Source organism: Vanellus vanellus (assembly GCF_965231255.1).
Source record: "Vanellus vanellus genome assembly, chromosome: 11".
Taxonomy (NCBI): domain Eukaryota; kingdom Metazoa; phylum Chordata; class Aves; order Charadriiformes; family Charadriidae; genus Vanellus; species Vanellus vanellus.
Window position 1 is genome coordinate 5,880,437 of NC_138916.1, and position 23,604 is coordinate 5,904,040.

The 23,604-nt window shown below is 38.5% G+C and overlaps 1 long non-coding RNA gene across 2 annotated transcripts in view; it reads right to left on the reverse strand.

Annotated features, from left to right (window-relative positions):
- LOC309676515 overlaps window positions 1–4,924 on the reverse strand; it is a 32,006-nt gene extending 27,082 nt beyond the window's left edge. Inside the window, exons 1-3 of one of the 2 annotated variants that reach the window (XR_014269598.1) lie at window positions 4,798–4,924; window positions 3,477–3,576; window positions 2,144–2,282 (exon numbers count right to left, since the gene is read on the reverse strand). This is a non-coding gene — a long non-coding RNA (uncharacterized lncRNA). Of the gene's footprint in view, window positions 1–2,057; window positions 2,283–3,476; window positions 3,577–4,797 lie in introns of those variants that run through there. The other variant, XR_014269599.1, reaches the window with a different exon arrangement.
- Window positions 4,925–23,604: the final 18,680 nt, after the last annotated feature.

Here is a 23,604-nt window from a genome sequence, read left to right on the forward strand (position 1 = left end):
GCAAATGAGGCTTAGAGGGGAAATACTGCAGGAAGCCAAAGACAGAAATAGTCTAAGAAGCCACACTTTGCTCATGTTCATAAGGTTTCCCATGAGAATCTTAACAGAGGGTCCTCTCTGTGTCTAATCTTAGAGCCCAGCTAGGGGAGGCCAAACTGTCGCAGTTTCAGGAGGGAACTGCTCCTGAGAGGCGTTTCTGTAGATGGCAGAGGAGCCACGCAGCTGTCAATAGCTATTGACAGCCCCTGATGCTGGGGAAAGGAAGCCTAAACTGCACAGACGGCTTCCTGTTGTGCCTGAAAGGGGCACATAGCAAAGAGGTCTAGCTGTAATACAGGCAATTTAAATCAAAAGGAGTCATTTGAGAAAATAACATCTGCATTGCTCATAATAACCCAATAAAGTGTCTCTTGAAGACACTTACGTGTGGGTTTTTTGGCTCTGGTTCTACAGACTGCAGACGTTTGTCACTCAATTACTGCTGAGAGAGAGAGAAACGAGTAAGTCTAATTTGATTCAGGCCATCTTTGTACTAGGTAGATAAATGCTGTTGCTGGTTGTTAAATCAGTGTTGGAGGTGGCCCCAGCAGAAAGCTTGAGAATGTGGGTACAGCTCCCTGCTCAGTCCTACCTGTCCCTTTCATGTCATCTTTGGGTGTTCTAGATAAAAAGCTTCTTTTGAGAGTGCCTTGGGATAAAAGTTGTGCTGCAAATAGCGCTGCTGAAAGAGACACAATAACTTATAACATAGCTGCAGTGAATTATGATTCTGTATGCGAACCTCTTATCTTTTCCTAAAAACAGGATTTTAAGAATATTCTCCTGAGAAGTACAGCCGCATTGGGATTGCTGCAGGGGGCTTTATGTTTCACTGTCTGCTTGAAAAACTTGAAAACCAGTTGCAGATTTCATAATTGATGGGCTCTACATTTAAAAAAAAAAAAAAAAAAAAAAAAAAAAAAAAAAAAAAAAAAAAAAAAAAAACAAAAACAAACAAACAAAAAAAACAAACCAAAAAAAAACAACCCAACAAAACAACAACCTCAAGCCTTGCTTAAAACTTCTCTACATTCACAACCTCTAGACAGCAAAGTTTATTCAAGGTGAGAGTCTAGAATCGCATAACTCTTTTCTGGACCTACTTTACAGAAAAGTGGAGAGCTTCATCTGAGTGTGCTGAGGGAGGCACTGACATCTCGGAACCCCACAAAATGCATGGCAATTCTTAGCAAAGGCTCCTCCTCTAATGCAAAAATAAGTAGTAGGAAATCGATTATTGGTAGTCTCAAAGTGTTGCCTTTGTGGAACCCACTGAATTGTGACCCCAACCTTTTGAAATCACCCAGTAAACTTTACATCAGAATAATGTTTCTTCAGTTGACTGTGTACTAAAACCAGATGGTGTATCAGTGGATCAGGATGTTATTATCAAGTGAAGTGATGTCTCCTACAGGTTATTAAAATATGTGAATGTTTCTCTCCTTTGCTCCTTGTTTTTTAAGTTCTTATTGATGCTACTAAGAGAAACTTACTACTTTTGGAACTCCTATCTGAATAACTTAAAATATCTACAAGGCTAACTTGACTGTTAATGTTGCATCTTTGCAGTCTAAAGTCGAGGCCGGTGTTCTAGGCCTGCGGACATTGTTCAAACACAAGTGGTCCCTGTAGTTTGTGGTACATTTGCTGTGTTAAAGAGCTCACAGGCAAGAGTTATGCATAGCTTTAATTTATGATTTAATGCAGCTGTTCAAATGGTTCATTGTTTGCTGCTCTTCAGCACTTTCCTACATTCAGTTTCTTCAAGGTAATTCCAAATGCATAACCCAGAGTGACAGCACTTTAAAAGCAAAGACAATTGTTTAAACTTTTTCTGAAGAGTGACTCTAAACCCTCATTGCAAAGCAATTTACTAGATAAACGTACACTATTACATCGTACATGTGATACAGTGAAGTCTAAAGAGATATAAGAAGAGAAAATTCTTTTTATCATGCTCTCAAATATACCAGGCCTGTAGCTACCATGGAAGTAACTTTTTTTTTTTTTTTTTTTTTTTTTCCTCTAAAGGCAGAACTGAGTTAGTGGTAGTGTTGGTAAGAACTATATTCCCATCCCATGTGTGACAGGAGAGGAAGTTTACCCCTTTCTCTCTGCTTTTCATCACTCCCATTTCCTCTGATACTGGACAGCTGCTTTCATCTGCCTCTGTGTGTCCTCCTCTTCATCTCCATTTCTTTATGTGAGGGTTATTTGAGATGGCTGGACACTTCAGATGTGGCCTATGTGCAGAAAAACAGAGTAATCTGAAGTTTACATCTGTGTATGTAAATACACCACATCCACTTCAAACTCACAGAAATATAAACATTAACAAAATCCACTGCCTGACTAGGACTCACTCCAGTATATGAAACAAAACATTTAATGAGGAAACTGCTGTATTGAAGTACATCTTGAAACACAATTATTGACCTCCTAATTTAACAAAGCATTGTGCTTCATTGGAACAAGCAGTCTGTGCAATAGGAAAGTTTAGGAAATAAAATGAGGTCTCCTTATATCTCCCATGAATTTAAAATGGTTCTAGATAGAAAAAAAAAAAAAAAAAAGGGCAAGGCCATACTGATGTCAAGCTGACCTCCAGGTGAGGAGGAAAGGTGGTGGAGTTGCTGATTCATGATGTGCCCTCGCCATATAATTTTTTTTCTCTTCCGCCTTTCCTCTCCAGCTTCTGAGCTTCTCTGTACTGGCACACATAAAGTTTTGCATATTAATGACTGATAAATGTAGCAGAATTCTACTCTGTATGTGTGAGTGGGAAGTACACAGCCAGGCTCTGCGTCCCCGCTCAGTGCGTATGGAAGCAGATTCATAATTTATGCTGCTGCTGAATAAGTCCAGGCACCAGTGCATTGTCATGATTAATTTAACAAAGCCGACTTAGAAATGACACCACGAGTTATAGCTAATGGTATGTTGTTTCACTCTTGTAAGTGCATATTAGATGCTACTTTTAAGGAAAGCAAAGGAATGAAAGCCTGTTTTTCTGAGTCAATCTGACAGGTAGAATGGGAGGTTGCATGTTTCTGACTTTTCCCTTATTGGTATGTAATTGCTGAGGTGTTGTGTCAGCCTCTTGAAGCAGCTTTGGCCTGCAAAGGAGAGGGTAACAGCTTCCCCCTGTGCAAGATCAGGGATTGAAGGTCAGTATAATGTATAATCAGTACGAATACTTATCTCATTTGTGAGCCTACAGTGATTACAGACATCATCTAACCAAGTTGCTGCCAGCACCACCAGGCTTCCTTAGGATGTTTTGGAACTAACTGTTGCATTGCACCTGGGATACTGTATCCTGCCTCCAGGTGCACCCTGGTCAAATGTATTGAAGAACACTTTTCAACTGTAACTATGTGCCTGTTGGACACTTAATTCCATGAACTCTGATGTTTCGTGGTGCAGCTTTGACTTACCGAGCAGGTTCTTGAGGGAAGGTTGGCAAACCGGTTTAGTTCAGCAGCTCTGCAGTTAATAAACTTCCCAGACTGCATCAAAACTGTCGGACCGTTGGACCTGCCACGTAAACAAATGAACTTGATATAAAACTGCTTTTAACCTGTAATTTAATGTTTTTGTGGGGGAAATTGCCGAATCCTCATTTCACATAAACAGATATATGACTCATTACAGTTGAGTATGTTTATTGTACGTGGCAGTTCTTTTCAAAACACACATGTTTAAACAGATGGCTTATGTTGACTATTAATGCAGTTCCTGCAATTAAGTTCAGTCTGAACGAAGTAGACAGAGACTGACATTCTATTGACATCAAAGCTGGTGTATTGCATCTTCTCCTTATGAATGTTCAAATTCAGATCTGCTACTACAGCCTTACTGAAATGTCAACTGTGATAAGTCACGATGTAACTAAAGAGGAGAGATAAGGTACCTGGCATCTTGCTAATTTTACTTTTTGACTGGGATTTACTATTTGCATATTCATGCTGTTATGTTTTAATGGTGGAAGTCCATGTTTGAGCAAATTACTATAAATAAACATAGCAGTAGGGTAAAATTTGGCTCTCTCTGTAGATGCGGCAGGCTCAAAGCACAGGCAAGCTAACTTCCACTGTACTGGGAACCCAAAGGCATGGTGGTGCTGTGCTCTGCTCACTGTGCTGCCCACTGAAGCAGCTGTGTGGCTGCCAAACGCTGCTGTCGGCTAATGGTCCTGCAGGCATTAGGGCTGTGCCAGAAAATAGGAATGGCCATATACCTGGTGAAATCCAAAGCTCCCCTAGCACAGTGTTGTGTTGATGAAGGGTATCACGGGAGTGACTGGTGAAGAAGGACTGTGAGAGCAGCTCGGGTGACACAGCCCTGACTACAGAGCAGGGGCTGCTTTGGGGCTTCCTGGCCCATTTCATTGTGAGTGTGTGTTGAAACCTGTGTGACAGGTTTCTCCTCTATGAATTTGTCACCTTTTGGTATTGATGTAAACATTCATTCCTGTTGCGAAGTGTTTCATACCTTAGCTGTGAGTTACGTAAAAGCGTCTCCCTTTCTTTTGAACTTGCTACTATCTTCATTTGGTGATCCACAGGTCTTGCATTGGAACAAACGGTAAAAAATTGTTCCCTTTTCACTGTCTTTGTCTTGTGTGATTTTATAAGTCTGTTCTATCATCTGATGTGTTTTGCAGCCTGAAGAGTTCTATGCTATTTCTGATATGGAAGGAGTTTTGTACCTATCTTTATCACTTTTGCTCTATTGCCTCATCAGTACTTTACTTACCTATCTTAGTCATTTCCAGGTAAACTTCTGCAGCAGGTAATGTGTTGGCCCTGAAGCTGGAGTCTCTTGGGTGCATTTCAGCAAAGATGGTCTCCAGCCCTCTGTGACGTGTAGGAGATGATTGTAGATTCTGGAATGACGTAGAAGAACAGGTATGGTTAGGCTTAGTGACGTGGAGTAGCTGTTTAAAACAGCTTAACAAGCATGTCATGTCTGTTAGGTACTGCTTACCCTTTCCTCCTTCCTTGGTACTCTCCTAAGGCAGATTTCATCTTTTGCTACTTCTTCTATTATATTCTTAATTTAAATTTAGTACTGGTAAAAACATCACCACATGCATTTCGCATATGTCCTTGGATAGAGGTGTTTTCAAATGTTGTTTAATTATTCAGTAGTAACTTTCTTAACACCCATGCATGGGAGTAACTTCATTACCGCACAGGGCTGTGCAGCAGCTCTGCTACTCTGGTCTCTGCTCTAGCAGGGTCTGCGACACACATTCTTGGAAGACCTCCAAGTGTCACTGCATGATGCTGGACAAGGCTGATGTTGAAGCAGAACAAGGTCTCTTTTATTTCCAAGTCTGGCAGATCTTCAGCGTTACAGGGCTGGCACTGCACAGCGGTGAAACGCTGCCTCTGTGCTGAAATACCACCGCCTGTTGGGGAAGAGAGCTCATTTTCAGTCACACTAATGCAAATACCCAGACAGCCATATTCAACAATCTAATTAAGCCTGAACAAGAGGAGAAACTTGATATCTACAACCTAAAAACCAACTAATCATCCCTCTTCGAGTGGTCATTGCTGGAAACAAAAAAAACCCCAAACAACTTACAGCATTTCTGGGAAAGCCCTAGGAAAGCTCTTTCAGGAATAATTCGCAGTGCTTAAATTTCTTCCGATTTGTTTTTGACTAGCTTTAACAGAATTTAAACAACAAAAATAAAAGGGACAACTCTATCTCCCTTTACATAAAGTCTGTGAGCTTTCATTTCAGTGTCTGTAATATAATAAATACAAACTTTATACAGTTATTATTCCAGCACTCTAGAATAGTATTCTGTAAAAAAAAAAAAAAAAACACCAAAAAAAAAAACCACACACAAAACCACAAACACAAACAAACCAACCACAAAAAAAACCCACCCCAAAACACATACAAAAAAACCCCAACCCCAAACAACCCACCACCACTGAAACCCCAAAACCCTAACCCAAACAGAACACCCCACCCCACCTCAAACCCTCAACACCCCCCACCGCCACCCCCCCTTTCAGAAAGCCAGTGAAAGGGCCTGGCTATAGTAGATTTACTCTCTCAAAAGCTATAGTTAGCATTTTAGTTGACACAGAGCTCCAGGAAGGAAGTCTTAGATACAAAGGGATGAACAGCCTGGATGCTTTTCCAGTAAGGGGTAACTACAGCAACCACCAGGCATGGCTATTAGCTTTCTGCAGAAAGACAGAAGTAAACTTAAGTTGTGCTGCAGCTTGATTAAATATTTGTGAAGCTGATTTAACGTCCTTTCACCAAATGAATGTCTAAATGGTCTAAACAGCTGTGTAAAAATAACCTAAGAACCTAAGAAAACACATTCTTTTTATAACTTTGCTTGAAAAATGGCTCCAGAGCAGTACAGGTAATGCACAAATACCAGAAACATTAGGAAGCTGATTACAGTTGTAGCTCGTAACACTGGTAATTAAGGTTGCTTGACACCTCTTGTCGTTGGGACTGGATTTCAGTAATTTGTAACTTTGTCAAATTATAAGTGTTTGGCCTCATGTTTTCTAGCCTGAATGTTAACCTCAGACTGCGTTAGGGAGAAACATTGACCAAAAGTCACAGCCTTCTCTAAGGAACGAGTTTAGAAATGAGATCTTGGGTTTTCATTCCTGTCTCCAAAGGCTTGGAAGAATTATTCCAATACAGCATTGGCATGGCTCATGCTGCAGGGATAGACCTTTTGATGTTCTCACAAAAGCTAGAAAGCTTTGATGAATTGTAATTTGCCAAGGCTCTGTGCAGACTTAGATCTTAGCTGCTAAAATCTCAGTATGTCTCATCTGTTTTGCATGCTCGATAAAATTAATTTCTCTTGTTTCTGATCAAGCTATGTGTGCATGAACTCTAAAGAGTAATTAAGCCTGATTCAGCCCATGAATACAACTAGAGACAGACTTTCCCCATCAAAGCTGCTCTGGCCCCAGCACAGAGCTTGTCTATTTTATGTTTACATTGATCCTCCTGCTAGAACTTGGATGGATGGATGGATGGATGAGAAGAAGGAGGAGGGAGAGGTCACCTCAGGGAGCTGGCAGGACATGACAGCCCTCTGCAGGACTGGGTAATGACACTGGTAAGGTGGTGCTGGCTGGGGGGGACCAGCCCAGCTGGCCAAGGAGTCAGCAGGAAAACAGTTCAAAGAACTGGGGCTCTGAGAAGACAAGAGAAGAGGGGCAGGGAAGAGAGACAAGCTAGGAGAAGAGGCAAAGCAAAGGAGATTTGGCTGTAGCTGCAGAGGTCAAGGTAAGGAAACAAACAATAGCAGCAGTTTCTCAAACAGAAAAGCAGTTTATTCGTTTTGAGGATGAAATTCCCCAGGTCAACAGAATTTATTTATTTATTTATTTTTAAAATGTGCGTTTTCTGAAAGTTAAGTTCTAAAACAAGCTATTTCAAAAGAATAATATTAACCGTAGCATGATTGCTGCCATAACAGGAAGCATCTAGATCTTCCCTGGAGCAGAAGTTTCCCAAGTTATTTCTGAAGGATATTGGGAGAGGGAAACGGTTGGTCAAAGTGCTGGGGGCAGGTGGGGGAAGGCAGCCTGGGTAAAGTCACTTAGATTCAAAGATAATCTGATGAACACTGCTTGTTAGCACTGAATGCATTCATTTAAGAATTTCTCAAATCCAAATTATGGAAAAAAATGATTACATTATGGCTGCCACTATTTCTTGCAATTTACCGCCTACTATGTTAAACAAATGATATAATTTTGCTGGTGCCTTATTTTCAGCTTCCTGTTTCTAAGCTTATTGGCATTTCCTTGTGCTACGAAAAGGTAAAACTAATTTACTGAGAGATTATAAAGTAGTTAATATTGGTTTAGGCAGTGATTCAGCTTCTGCGTGACATTAAAGATCAATCCCCACTTCCTTTTGGTTTGTGAATAAATGCAACAAACTTTCCACAGCCACACAGGTAAGTTAAGGATCCTTACAGATAAAGGAAGCAAATAAGAGTGCTATTCTTTAAAAAGTTGTATAGTGCTTCAAAATAGCAGCTATCAGTCTAACTTTGTGACTGTTGAGCATTGGTAGGATTCCTGGGCTATGCTTCCACGTCCTGTGCTGCCAGCTGTGAGGATGGAATGTCTTCCCTCATAAACTGGTAGGCCATAAAGCTTGATGGCTCGGGTAGTAATAGATGGTGAATGGTGATTCAAAAAGTGGTTTGTTTTGTTGTTGTTTTTTTTTTCTTTCCCCTCGACATTTGCTACAAGTGAACAGATTTTGCTTTTTCCATCTAGTGGCAATCTGTCTGCATGTAACAAAGCACCAACGGGTTTTTTTGTTGCTTGTATGCAGAGTATGAACTGTCATACAGAGAAAGACATCTTGTCAGGTAGCCTCTCCATGCTGGCGTTTTTGGCATACTGGAAGTGTCCTCTTTCTTCTTTATGTCATTTGGCTTTGGCAGCTCTGAGCGCATACAAAGAGACACTGCAAGCAGGATATACACACCTTCAAGGTACAAAGCAACTATTTGTTGCCTTATACGCACAGTTGTTAGGTGGGACTAACAAGTTGCCAGGCTAAGGAGAGCAGGCAGGGACCTGGCAGTGATGGGGGACAGCCGTGGGCCTTCCTTATTCCCTGGGACAGCCCCACCCTCAGAGTTGCTGAGTTGCCATCCTTGATTCCCTGTTTTTTCCTTGAGGTTTTATGCCTTTCCAGGAAGTGACCTTCCCCATCTTAGCAATCTTGCCTCTGCCTGTGACTTTTATCTTTCTTATTTTGTCCGGCTCTACCTGACATACTGTCTCACAGCTCTTTCCCTAAATTTAGTGGTTTTCTCAGAAGCCTGAGAGAGGATTATGCTGCTGTGCTGTGCAAAACACAGCCTAAGATTATGGACGACTGAGCCAAACGGAGAACAGTAACAGTGGAGGCACTGCCATGAAGTCTGCATTTCCATGGCTGTGTCCTGAGCAGGTTGGCCTGGGAAATCTGGCACACTCCCCGACTCTTGTGGTGGCACAAGAGCTAAGAGCCCATAGCTTGCATTAGGTATGATTGCACAGAAAACATTTCGGGGCATCATTAGTGAAGGCCAAAATTAATTATCTCAACTGTCTAATATTGAGGCAGCCCTGTTTATCAGGGTCTAAAAAAAGCCTGGTACTGGACAGTTTCTGTTTGCGTTAGCAAAAGAGTTATTTATAAGTATCTTCCATGAAAGTGCATATCCAGCATTCCTGATGGAGCACAGAATAGAAATTTTTCATGGCTACTGCAACTTAGGGACAAACCTGAGCTCACAGAGAAGGAAAGGCAATCGGAGGATGTTACAAATATGTTAGGTATTGATGAGTACTTAAGAAGAATCTATGCCAAATATTTCAAACTCTATTTATGTTATAAAATGTGGGGGTTTTTGTTTAGTTTTTTTTTTTTTTTGTGGCTTGCTTTGTTTTTTAATGCTAAGTATGTAAGCACTGAAATCCTATAAATTGAAATGTTACTCTTGAAGTGAGAGGAGTTGAGGTAATATTATCCGTCATAAAATCTGAATGGTGACCATGAAACGATAACAGATGTGAGACTGAGAAACTCAAACTGCCTGGACATATTGGGTAAATGCCATGCTGGGACATAGGACACAGTAATTGCTTTTTTCTTCAAGTAGCCAGAGGCCCACAGCCTGAGAAGTCAGTTCTGACATACTCCTGACCAGTGTGCAAGATACATAACAATGAACGAACAGTTGTGATTTGCAGTAGAGACCATTGTGTGCTCAATTATCAATATTGTAGGAGGAAAAACCAGATTCACTACAGTAATTCATAACGACAGACAAATGAGGAGGCTTGCTAAAAGGAAATTTAATTTAAGCTGGGCAGAAAGCATTTAAAGAACTCCTATCAGGAACTGGGATGTATGCACCCCTATCTAATATGCTTTCAAAAGGATCAAAGCACAAAGAAAGCAGTATAGCTAACCAGGAAAGGGAGCCTTGTTGAGGTGAACAAACATCCTTCCAAAAAATCACATCCAAATCACAAAAACAGAGAAGAGCATAAGCTCTGGTTTTACAATTAAGTTCCCCCAAAAAGGAAGCCATAAGAACGAATAAAAAACCCCCAAATGCATCTAAAGTAAAAAACCTGCCAGAGGGTCTACAGGATTCATTGAGGAAATGGTATATACAAGATAGCACATGAAATAAAAGATTATACCAAAACCCATTACAAATGGGTCAGGCTATGTAGCGAAGGAGGAGGTCAAGGAGAGTCCTACAGGAGTGTCTGTTTTTATAGGGACTTTGGTCAGAGGAGCTGTCTCAAATGGTAGTGTCCAGAGGCACTACACTTTTGAAATGTATCTATAAACTGAACTACATGAAATTGTCAGCATCACACAATTCTCAGTGCTTAGCTGATGACTAGAAGACTGGACAGCAGATTGCTGGGAATTACCATGTTCCATTTTCTGTCATGCCTCATGGCTGTTCTGTGCCTGTGCTCTTTGGCCAAAAACAGTTAGATAGCACATCTGGCACCTGTGGTCATCCTTCTGTGTTGAAAACATGTAAAATATCTTATTTTTAAGACTTATCATGTCAGTCATGCCACTAAAAAATCTCACTCATAGGTTAGTCTAAACGCTGCCTCTTTTTAAAGGAACTTGTTCCTTTCATAGTAGTTGCACATTTCTTACCAATTGCCAGTGAAGTACAGTTCCTGCCAAGCTTCAGGTTAAGAGGAATGTTCATAAATTGCACTTACGTTATGAATTACATCATGTTGCTATGCACTTGAACCATTCAGGAAATATTCCCTTTCTTTCAGAAGAGCCTTTGATCTGCTTCCTGGGGAAAGAAGCAGTTTTTAATCTTTCTGGGTCACAGAAGAATAATTTTTTATTTTTAATTCAAGTTAATTAAAAAGCATGGCAATTTATCTAGTATTTCCAGGGAAATTTATGGCTTTAAAAATTGCAAATCAGATTACCAGGTGCACAACACATACAATCAATAGAAGAAAAATACATTGCTAAAGAGAACCTGTTCTTCAGAAACATCAAAAATGTAAAAATCTGGAACTGGGTTGTTGAGCACTCCTGTTTTTGCAGGTTTCTAGGTCTTGTCCTATTATAAAACTCACCCAGAGCCTCATTTTCTGGATGACTATGCTCCTTATCTTCAACCAGGGTCAATCTCTGCCAGCATTGGCCTCACTGGCTCTTCTCCCTTCATAATCTTTGTGACAGCTATGAAGAAAAGCTGTACCCCTATCATCCTTCAATTTGCTAGGCTAATCAAGCCAAGCTCTTCTGTTCTTCTCCTGTAAAATATACTCACCTCTCCTCTGATCATGCTAGTGGATATATTTTAATTCATCTTTCTTGACAAGGTGTGACCTACTCTAATAAAGGCCTTTGTTTTTAAAAATTCTAACTTGTGTTACATGAGAGACCCGCAAAGGGCTATTAAATATGAAGGCATAATCTAGTTCTGTGTGCTTTTTCTTATTTTATTATTTTAAATGAGAAAGGTAAATATTAACATCACAGAAGCACATCATATAGGCTCAACTACTGTAAACTTAAAATGAACAATATTATAATCAAACCAAAATGACAGTGGAGATTAGATCATGTGTTACCAATTATATTGGCTTAGTTCACCAGTTTATGAAGTCATAAAGCTAGTACAGTGTGTAATCACGGTGTGTGCCCAACAAAGAGAAGAACTGATATTTGCTAACTTCGCATCAGGTGTTTGAAAGAGGAGACGTTTCCTTTCGGTAAAGGCCTATCTGTCTGTGATAAAGGACTTTAGCAACATGGGGATGGCCATTGCCAGTGCTCACTGAATAAACAACACTGCCTGGAAGAGAGGATAAAGCCTATTTATCTACTCTTAAGGAGCTACGGAGATCTAAGCAGGCCCTTCACAGTTTTCTGCCTCAACAGTTTCTCCCGAAAATTTCATTGCAGTTGCAGAGCTACTGTTTACCCTCCTTAGTTATTACTTGCCTTTACCCATATGAGCACAAAGCTTGCCAAGGGTTTTGCAGCAAGATTAAATTCTAGACCAGCCTTAGGACTAACAACAGTAGGTCAATATGGCCTGCTTTCAGATGGCTCTTTTTTGATCTCAATTTAAACAACAGGATTATGAGCTGGAGTTTGCTTTTCAGCTAATTATGGAGTTTCTCTACAAACTAGTACTGTCTGATCTTCTGCACTGGCTAACAGTCAAGTTAGCTGTGCACTTCGGACACAATCTGTGTGACCTAGTCCTCTTCAAGCTGGAAATCTTTAAACTGAAGTCCTGTTCAGAGCTGATCTTCATCACTCTATGCTAAAGAAGAAAATCTCAGAGAGGATCCATCTATAATTTTATAGGTTAGGTACTGAAATCATACAACTGGAAACATTTTTTTTAATTTCATCTGAGAAGACACAATAATTTATGTGCCAAATGTGTTTTTCAAGATCATTCTTCTGCCTCCACTGATGTTTTCCAATTTCTGGGTAATCTGAACACTCATTTTCTTTCATTAAAAAAAAATAAAATTCTCAAATGTTGGAAGTGTATCTTTCTAAGTTGTCATCTCTTGTCTTCACAGTATGTAAACGGGTTGTATTTTGCAGTTTGACCCATTTTAGACCTTGGGCTAACGTTGTATGGTTATATATTCTTAGTACTTCTTAAATATTCATTAAAAATAAATGTTTTTCAAAATATTTCATAAGTGGAACAAACACATTTTTATACAGTTTAATAGCATTTAACTATGAAAGATAAAAATTGGAAAAATTTTATTTTTCCAATCACATCCTAAAAAACTAATTTATGATTGCACTGACTGATGCCATTACTAATTACAATATGCTTTTATCCTTTCCTGACTACACCACTTCCCAGAAATATTGTAAGTGGTGCTTCTGCACACAGTTTAACTGCCTAGTAAACATACCCATCTGCTCAGTGTTTTCCTTCCCACATAACTTTTACCTCAGTGGTAAAAGCAGCTGACTGAGGGCATTAGGCAAGAAATACGTCTGTTCCTACAGATTGTCTTGTTATAATGAAATCGGAAATCAGGTGATATTGGTTCTATCAGACAATACCTATGTTGACAAATGCCAGCTAGAGTTCAAGGACTTGGGTGATGGGAAACTTCAGCACCTAATACCTTAAGTACCTAAGTGCCAACAAGGAACATTTTTGTTTACTTCTGGATAGCTCTACCTTGGAGAGGGTTTCACTTTAAAACAGCTTTTCTCAAAATTTTCTATTCTCTAAGTAGATAAAATGTGATGTGGTTCTGGGCCAAATCATTGTGTCATGGAAATGGTTATGACTCCACTGATTTAAAATATTTTTCTTGTTCTCAAGAGAAGTAGTGTCATCTTCAGATTTGACTATTTTAATGGCAGAGGTATACATAGAGTGTTCATACAAAGTATAGGATAGTGGAAGGATCTTTCTAAACTCTTGAGATTGGAGGTGGGTTTCATTTCATGCAGGTGAGAAGTTTCAGAAATAGTACACTAGCAAAATTCAGCTCATCATAGCTACATATACTCATTGGCTCTGTACTTTGTACATAAAAATCTCAAGCTCCCAGTTTTACCCCTGGGAATTTTCTGATAGCAACTATCAGTTTCACAGGCTCCACAGCCTCTACAGGGAAGAAATCTCATTGCAGATCAGACCATTTCAACACCACAATCGTGGTTTGTGTGTTACTCTTGTGCTGTTATACTGAAATGCTGAATACAGAACCTGGTCTGCTAGTTGCTCTAATGGCAAGTATTTGTTGTGGTCATATCATTTCTCTTCTCATAAAGTGATAACGGACAAACTACAGAGAACGTGTATTATGTGGGCAATTGTATGTTACTTACGTGTGCTCAGCTGCCTTGATCCTCATTGTCTCTCTCTGCACTTTCTCACCAGGGAGTTTGCCAGCTCACACGTTAAATTTTGCTTGGAGGCTGTGTGTCTCCATGCTGATTCCAGCTGCTCTGTGAGAGAGCACAAGACACTTTTCTTGAGTTCAGAAGATCAGGAGATATCTTCCATGTTTGTCAGTCCTTGGATTTTAAAGCGAGGACAGGCTGTTCTATTCTTACTAATTGATTCCCACTTAATGGGGAATATGCTTTTGAAGCAAGTGTCTAATTTAAACCCAGTGTAGATCTTACCCTGTGCATTTTAGAGAAAATAAAAAAAAAAAAAAAGAAAAAAGAAATGAGAAGGACTATCTGTTTCTCAGAGTTGCAGGAGAAATGTTTAATGTTGGGATAAAACATGTATCTAACCAGGACAGAATTTAGTATAATATAAAGGTGAATGTGTTGAATAAGGGCAGCATGGGCGGGCAGGCAGGCTACAAGATGTGCTGCAGATTATCATTTAGAGGTTTCAGCTGGAGCAAAAACATTTAGTTTGGTATTTAAAATGTTTGAACATGTGAGAGGTTTTCAATCTAGCAGTGGAATTCAGATGGATCCCTGTGCCCATGCAGTTAACCCATTTATGTGACCAGGATTTTGCATAATGTGTGTCTGTAGTTCAGGATTGCTACTTTGAATTCTTAAAATGCATAAACCAAGAGATTTGTCTTTCAAATAGTCCGATTTGCACAGACTTCTGCAGCACAGCATGTGAGTGCTTAATTCATGTACATGTTTAATATTTAACCGAATGCTTCTTTGTTATAGTAACAACAGGAAAAAAGTACATATGGTTTGCCCCTGTCAAAAATAAAGACGTAGAACCACGGTAAGCAGAGGCTCTTAATTTCTCTCTCATCTGTCAAGTACAACCTTTCACCTAAAAAACCCAATCACCTGTAAAAGGTAGTTGCTATGCTATTATTTTTATTAGGTATTATTAAATAGCTTTTACTTCCTCTGATAAGGGACAGCTTACAATACGTACAACAACTTAAAATACAGTTCGTATCCATAAACTTCAGCCTTTCCAAGTCACGTACGCTGCCTGTTCAGAGGGTTAACGTTTCATGAGAAGGGTAAGCTTATGAAATGAGGCTAAATCTATAAATAGCTTTATTATTGAATGCTACTGTTTAGGATTGTGGAATATGCTGAAAATGAAGTGTTTGTATTTCCCAATATTTTCTAGAAATAGTTAACAAATTACGTAGTCTAAGCCAGGTTGCTTTTACTGCTTCCTGAGCAGGATGCAAGAGGCGGTGGGGGCAATTCCTTTTTTGCCTAAGAGGTCAGGAAGACTAGAATACAGCTAGAACTGCAAAAAAAATCAACTTGAATTGGATGCTGCCAAAGAACTTGATTCTTTGGGCTTTCTTTCTCTGTTTCTATGGAAAGCTTTTTATTCATATCGTAATCAAGGACAAGGAAAATGAATTGGCGCTAATTTGTAGGACAGCTGTAACAAATAAGGAGCCCCTCTGCTGAGAAGGATGAAGGTAAGGAACAGGGCAGAGGAGATGGTTTCCCTCATTTTCCTCCGGCCAGGGTGATGTAGTTTAATGCTGAAGGCACATAATAAAGAGGAAATATGACAGCTTTGCCCCACACCAGGGGACTGACTCCAGCAATTAACGGAGGGGTGCAGAGGCTATTGTGTGCATGATCTTTTTTGGGACCACTGAGGCAGAGCTCAGGGAGATGCTGTCATTTGGCATGCTCTTCTTTCTCACAACAACCATTGGGATCAGTGATGAGCACCCAGGTTAGTGCTAGTATATTTGATAATTAGATTCAGTACAGATAGGACATCAATCTACCTAGACTACATTGTTGTCTAATCCTTTCTGAATAATAAAGTAGCCATTACTGGTATTGGTCATACCATCCAGCTTTGGCTTATCTGCAGATTTTATAAGTACCAAGGTTGTTCTGGAACTTTAGCTCTGCCTATGATTAAATATTAAGCATAGTGGACATCAACAAAAATCCATGAGGAACACTTACTATGAAAAATTATAATTTATGTAATGAATTCTTTTTCCATCTTCATAGTTTGTCTTTTAATGCAACCTGTTAAAATCTCCTTTTATCCACTTTTTATACACTTTATATGTATTCTCGTCCTCTCCATTTTGATGCAAAGATTTTAAAATAATTTAAATATTTTGAAAGTATAATAAAACTTTAAATAATATTTTTAAAATAGTGATTTGACACTGGGTACTGTATCAGATGCACTGCTTATATTTGCCTAGATTAGGTCTACTAAATTCTTCTGGTCTGTGGAGCTAGTTATCCAGTCAAAGAAAGATAGCAATTGGTATGACATGATCTACGTTTGATAAACCTACGCTCTAGTCCTGCTTTCTGATTTGGCACAATTACGTTATAGCATTGAAAAACTATCGATTTAGCACAATCTGAGTAAACCTGACATCTACAACAATTTTATAAACTATCACTATTAAAGTTTCCAACGGAAAAGAAGTCTAGATTTCACGAAAACAGTATCAATATTTACATGGATCTGCTATTTAGGTGGTGGCAGTGCAGGACTGTTGCATTGCCTGTGGGGAAAGAAGTTGCAATTCTTGGCTACAACTTTATGTATCTGAATATCAGAAGAAGCCAAAGAACACCAAGTTGTAGAGAAAAGGGAGAGGCCAAATATAAGAGTGAAAGTTGAGGCAGTTTTGCTTTTAAAACCAGGCTTGAGCTGCTCAGTATCCCTTATCAGTTGAGAAGAACTAAAAAATAAAGATTTTAAGCTCAGATATTATGTGTTTGAGTCCAAGTACAGTATTGAATATGTTATATGTTGACACCTAACCTTAAAGTGCCTTATTTGTGAGACAACTGATAACCTGCCGCTTATATTCATGTACATACATACTTCCTATGTGAGAATCCTGGTATAATGAACACTTACTTATGCACATAAAACAATAAAGTTGGAATGGTAAGTGTATGTATCTTCAATGGATATTTAAATATGATAAACTCTGAAATTAGATAAGCTTTAAAAAAGCTACTCAAAAGTTTGGATGAATAGTTAATCTCAACAGTGAAATGGAAATATAAATAGATGTATCTCCAAACTTACCTGCTCATGAGTATGCCCTTGCACTGCAGCGATGGATTGCCTTGCAGGGTCTGGAGAACTCTTGACCCACCGGGGAGAAGTCTGCATAAGTTCAGCATTGAATAATGGACTTTGCATCCCTTGAAGCACGCAGCCTGTGTGCAAGAGGAACCCTGAGTTAACTTCATTATTAAGGGTAAATGAGAAAAAGAACATGTTTGCATTAAGAAGCATGGGTTTGCAATAATGGAAGAAACACAAAAATAAACCTATTGGTACTAATACTATTATAATTTATTACAAGATTCCTCCTGTGTTGCACCTGTGCCTCAACTTGTTGAAATGGCTGATGTAACAAGTTGCCACAATTTATATTGAAGGTGGCATTTTCTGCAGGCTTCTGACTGTCTTTCTTGCTGTTGCTGTCGAAGCTTCAACCACCAGGACAAACTGATATGGAAACTTTCTTTTTTCTTGAATGGAAATATCCTTTTTTTTTTTTTTTCATACCCTGCCCCTTCCCTCTCGCTTGCCTGTCCTTCCTTTCCTGTTGTTAGAACTAGATCATCACATAGAAATGTGGGAGATCAGGTCATATCCTTCCCCCTCTCACGTAGCGTGGCCTAACTGAGAATTTACTATGTTGTGTAACTAGCACTTCTTTTTGTTGTTGTTGGCTTCTGCTTGTGGACTTTCGAAGACATTTTGGTGAAACTGTGCCTCTTTATACAACGAGCAATATCAAATACAGAGTCTTCTTGATATGTCTATTAATCCCTGCTGTCTCCAAGATCAGACAAGCTGTCCAGTAAACAGTCCCTTCTTAGGAGCATCATAGTGGCTAGGCTCAGTATATTTTCATGAACAAGTCATTGTGGACTACATTTTCAAAATTTTGGGGGAACTTGCAACAAACAGGTATTGTAGCACCACTTTCTACTTGATTAGTTAACACAATAAAGTAATAGGATTAAAGAAGTTATGTACATTGTTATATATATGGGTACAATCGATGTATTGTATTAAAAACTGCTTTGCTGAATTAAATCGTGGAAGAAGCAAAATACTCCAGTAATCTCTTTAATTTACCGGTCTAGCAGTCTGACTATCAAGCAGTATTATCATGTCTGACTTTTTGCTCTTGCTCCAGTGCTTAATAGCTGTTTTTTCCTTATGGTAACTATAATGTTAACTACTTATATATCATTGCTCTTTTCCAGCTCTATTCCTACAGGAAAAACCTTCCTTTAGCCAATTCACCAGATCTGACACCTTGCTGAGACTGTACAGGCATCACATCAGCACGCTCCTATGGTGCAGGCAGAAAACTCTCCCCAGAAAAGGTGGGTCCTTGCAGCCTGGGACAGAGGGAAATTACCTGTTACCATACCTAATTATGAGTGGTGACTAATGGTGCAGAAGGAAGTGGAGTTCGGCATTGCATAACTGAGATCGGTCTCCACATCTGATTTTTAGAGTTAGTCAATTTGAACAAGATAGTAAATAAATAAAATCTAAACCCAAATAATATCTACATAATGAAAGTAATTATGGATGGAATGAAGTGAAATTTCAAGTGGATATAAGGAGAACTTCCACAGAGAGTGGTCAAGCACTGGAACAGGTAGCTCGGAGGCACCGTGCAATCTCTGACCTCGGAGATTTTTGAAAGTGAACTTGACAAGGCCTGAAGAAACCTTATTTCACTTTGAAGATAGTCCCACACTGAGCAGGAAGTAAGACTAGATGTTTCCAAATAGATGATCTTTTCCAACTTATAATCATTCTGTGATTGTAAGTTTTCTTTGAATGGGTAAAGTGAAATGGTGAGGGGCACCTGACAGGTTTCTCTTGGAGCAGAGAGGAACATCTGTAAGTTTTTCTTGTGACACTGATTGTGGCTATCAAAAAACTGCAGCAATCATTTAATTTCTGCTGATTGTCATGCTGATTTTTAACAAGCCTTTTAGAATGAAATGAAAAATATAAAGAACTCAATTTCTGTTGGCAATGAACAATTTTTTTTTTACATAGTGCCTAATTCTATTTCTTTTGGAGCCCGCTTCTGGAAGGAGAGCCTTTTCCAACTTATATCATTTGGAAGGAACACTGACATAAGCATCCAGGTAGTCTTACTGTGAGAGTCTCATCTTGTGTTGCAATGATGGACAACTCTCAAAGTCTGGTGCAGGCCTCCAGAAAATAAGAAGGTAAGAACATATTTTCCTGACAGTGCACAGCCTCAATTGCAGAAGGTGTCACCTGCCACAGGAACATGCTGCAAGTACCCCCTTAGCCTTGTTTCCAACAATTTATTGTGTCTGGCAGTTCTAAGCCAGGGCTTGCCACCTGCTGCGGGTGGTAAAAATTAAAGTGTGGTGTTTTTTTTTTTTTTTTACCTTGGACATTATAAAATAGTATTGATATATCTATGCAAATGGACAAAGTAGAGTGAAACAATTAGGGCCTTGTGGTGGGACTACTCATTTTTAGGTTAACAGCAAGCGCTTTGACCTAGATGTCTGTTACTCATGTTAACTGTACACTGCACATAGATTTTTCTGTGATAAATGTAATTCATACTGTGCAATAAAGGATGAAAAAGTCAGAATCTCCAAAATTTCACATTTTCTTACGTTACAGATAATGTAATATGCGCAGAAAGTAAAATGTTAGAAGATGAACGTAGGATTTTCAGCAGAAGAAACAGAGCCCCACAAGGCAATAATTCCAGACTGTGATACAGCTTATGAAAATTGAAATACCTTGAACTTTTTTTTAAGGTGTTTCCCAAGTGTACTTGTGCTACCTCTGATAATACTGCTACCAGAGCTATCGAGTACATGCCATCTGGATATGAGGAGTCCCTACTTTATACAAAAGGTATTTCTCACTAGCTCTTCAGCTCTTCAATTATATTATTGACACTTTTATGTATACTGAAAACCTTTTCTGAAGTCTCGCAAATGCTGCAACGCTCAGCTGCCACCAACAATTCAGGAATATACAAGAAAGGGTTTTGTTTTACTTTGTTTGATTTTTTGGATAATGTGAAATTAATAAAACTTACACACTGCATTTGTTTTTTCCTGACTCACCCATCCTAATTGATGTATTTTTTTTGTCTTGCACTTTTTGGTAAACATCAAGAGGTCTAAGCCACAAACTGCTCAGAAGAATACAGTGACACACGAAATGCTGGGAATAATTCTTAACACATGATGACTTTGGATATTGTACCTATATTGATTCTAAAAGAGTTAATACAGTTTTAAACTTACAGAAGAGACAAAAGAATCACACATGGTGTTTGTTTTATGCAATGTACATGCATTCCCATAAGAGAGAAATATTGCCAAGAAGACACGTGAAGACAAGAGCTCTTTGGAATAATACCTGCTGTTTAAGATTCATTTTGGAAGCAGTTAGCAGTTAGCTTCTTTATTCAGACATCTTTTTTTTCAGAGTTTTTCCTGTGACTTAAGTGGTGGCTTTGCAAGGTGACCTGCTGACTGACTGCGCAGTTGGCATAATGCATTAGTAAATAAGGTAATCTATAGTAATGTTTTCAGCCTCCACTAAGATTTTGAAAATTGTAGGGCATCTTATAGATAGATACCATAAAAAGTAGGAGACAGTAAAAATTTTGTATTTCCTGTTCCTTAGATAATTTTGTTTTTAACTAAAAGCAACACTGTACTGTAGAACTGTGGTTCAGCAATATCTGAAGTAGATATCTGACTTATGTGAGAAGAGAGAAACTCTTGCTTTTGTTTTTTTTGAGTTCAAAGTAAATGGGACATTTGGAATTTTTCTTTATTATTTAAAGACTGACCTCCACATCTGGGAATTCACTAGCTCTGTTAGTAAACAGTAACTGTGTCACATCTTACTGTTCTTAACTATTCCCAAATCAATCCTTGGCTGACAATAAATAAGTGATTGTGCTACTTTTCAGCACGCCATTTCTTCAATATCCGTCAGTACTTTTCCAGAAAAGACACTCAGAAAATTTATCTCAAACAATTCTATCATTTATGACTTCGTGCGTTTTGCTGGAGGACTGTTCCAATGTCCAAGTGAATGTGCAAATGAATGAAATTTTTAGCAAGTGAAATGGCTTGGCTCCGGATTAATAGATATTTACATGTGCTTTCACAATTAGTAAGTTCAAGTTCTTATCAAGTGAATGAAATTACGCTTATAATTTAAATGCAAACGTGTTTGGTCCTCACTAGACTATTATTGCTTCCTTCCCCACTCAAGGGCAACAAATTCATTAAAACAAGTGCATTTTTATTTCAACCAATTTTCTTGCATAGCTAGTGTCTTTTTCATCTTCACAGCACACCGCTGAAGAAAAAAGCTATGATTCTCAGAAATATCATCAAACAAAGCCCTCATGAAAAATTAAGTTAGATTCTTCTTATGATAGAACTTAGCTGTTTTTTGAAGATTGCCTGGCTCAGGATAAAAGATAGCAATGTAATTTGTATTTCAAATCTCAGTTGGTATGGCATGCATGTGATCAATACAGATCAGACAGACTAAGCCTCTTGGCTTAGAAATTCCATGCAGAAATTCAGATTCTAATTAATAAATCTCTTAGGTGCAGATAAGGTGTGGTATATAACAGAAATTATTCTTTAAATCCCCTTGAAAAACACCTGTCATAGTCAGATTATCTATGGAGCTATCCTCATTTGTGGATACAGCATTATTTCTTACCATGTGGTATCTACACTACGGTGTCCTTGGTTTTTGTCATCACATGAAAGCTATGAAAAGCTTTAGGTCTAGGCTTTTAACAAAAGAACAGTTAGTAGGAATGCCATTTTTTACCTAGATTTCTCTGAAAACTTGTTCACAGTAGCCAGTGAAGATAATTTTATGCAAGGTTTGTCTTGGAGGATAAGGGGAAAAGGTGCACTTTTATTTATTTAGAAACAGATGTGGCATTTTTTATGGGGAAAAATATAATCATTGTGTTAAAATTTAGACAATGTATCTGTCTTAAAATTATCCTGAGAAACAAAACTGGTGTTTCTCCAGATGATTGAAGTTATTTTTATGAATAAAGATCGACTTTGTCCCTTTGTAAAATGGCTGTGCCTTGGTTTTAGTAGCTGAAGTTAACACTGGCTTCATATACTGACACACTTACATTTGCGTATCACTTAGTTGTTACATACTTGTGCCTGGGAATTCTTTTATATTTTATTGTTCCATCACAGAGAGAGAGGACACTCACTGAAACAGTATCACAGCTTTTTGCAGATGTGAATTCTTCAAGGCTCTCCCCTGAGAACTGAGAGTCTCCAGCTGTCACTGGGGAAAAGGGAAAGCAGATGCTATCTGTTGGCATCTTCTTAGTGCCTCAGACATCTTAATATATCTTCATCTATTGGTTTTAGTTATTGCTAATGTGACTGAGATAAGCGTTGCAAAAATTTCTGAGAATGATCTTAATAATTATTACTTAGCAGTTTTCTAACTGCTAAGTAATAGCATTTATTCTAACTGTTCTGCTATTCTAGTTCTTGTAATGTAATTTGGGTGTTTATTCTAGTATTTGACATAATTGTTGAGACACCTTTTGTTTACCCTTTTTTTCTGCAAATGCATTCAGCATTAATGAAATCTCCTGTGCACTACTTAGAAACAAACTTAAAACCAGTGAAGAATGAAGTTACTATAAAAATTTAAAATCAAAAAGTAAATAAAGTTACAAACAATATCAAATACTATTGCTTCCACAGAATACTGAACTTTTCTTTAGAAAAAGCAATATGGCAAAATCATCAATACTGATCACTTCCATCTGTTAAGTCCAAAAATATGTAACTTAAACATATAGTTACTTCTGAAACTGCAACAATCAAAAATTGCACCAAAGGAAATTCTCAATAGCTAAAAGGAATAAAAGACCCCTCATGATCAGAGTGGATAAGGAAAAGGTTGCTCAGAGGGGCTGTGGCATAACCAGTTTGGGAGATTTTGAAAGCTTTTCCAAACACGGCATTTGGCAACCTGATCAACTCATCACAAAGTCCTCTCATCTTTGTAATAGAGTTGATGCCACATTATCTGGCTGACTTCCCAACTGCTAACAGGCATACACTGTTTAGTGAGGTACAGTGGATAAAATTTGCCATCTGTTCACTTGCCAACAGTCAGATGGTAGAGGCTGGAGATTTTGTAATATTAATGCAGTAAAAAAGGAGAAGAAAGCTTGGTTATTGAGCTAGCAATCCACATACCCACCTCAGATTAGCATTAGAATTTCTGTGACTATCATTTATTTATGCATGCAAGATTGTGTAACAGGCAACACTAAACAAGTATTTGTTGTTGCAATGTTTATTTCTATTCAGAAAACTGAAGCTTTGACTGATGCATTCAATGCAGATTTCCTGGGTTTTTTAGGCTTTGTTTTTTGTAAAGGCTTCCCTACGATGTTTGAGCAAATCTTGCCACATAAATAGCAAAACCACAAAGTTAGGTGTTACAGTGTTGTATTT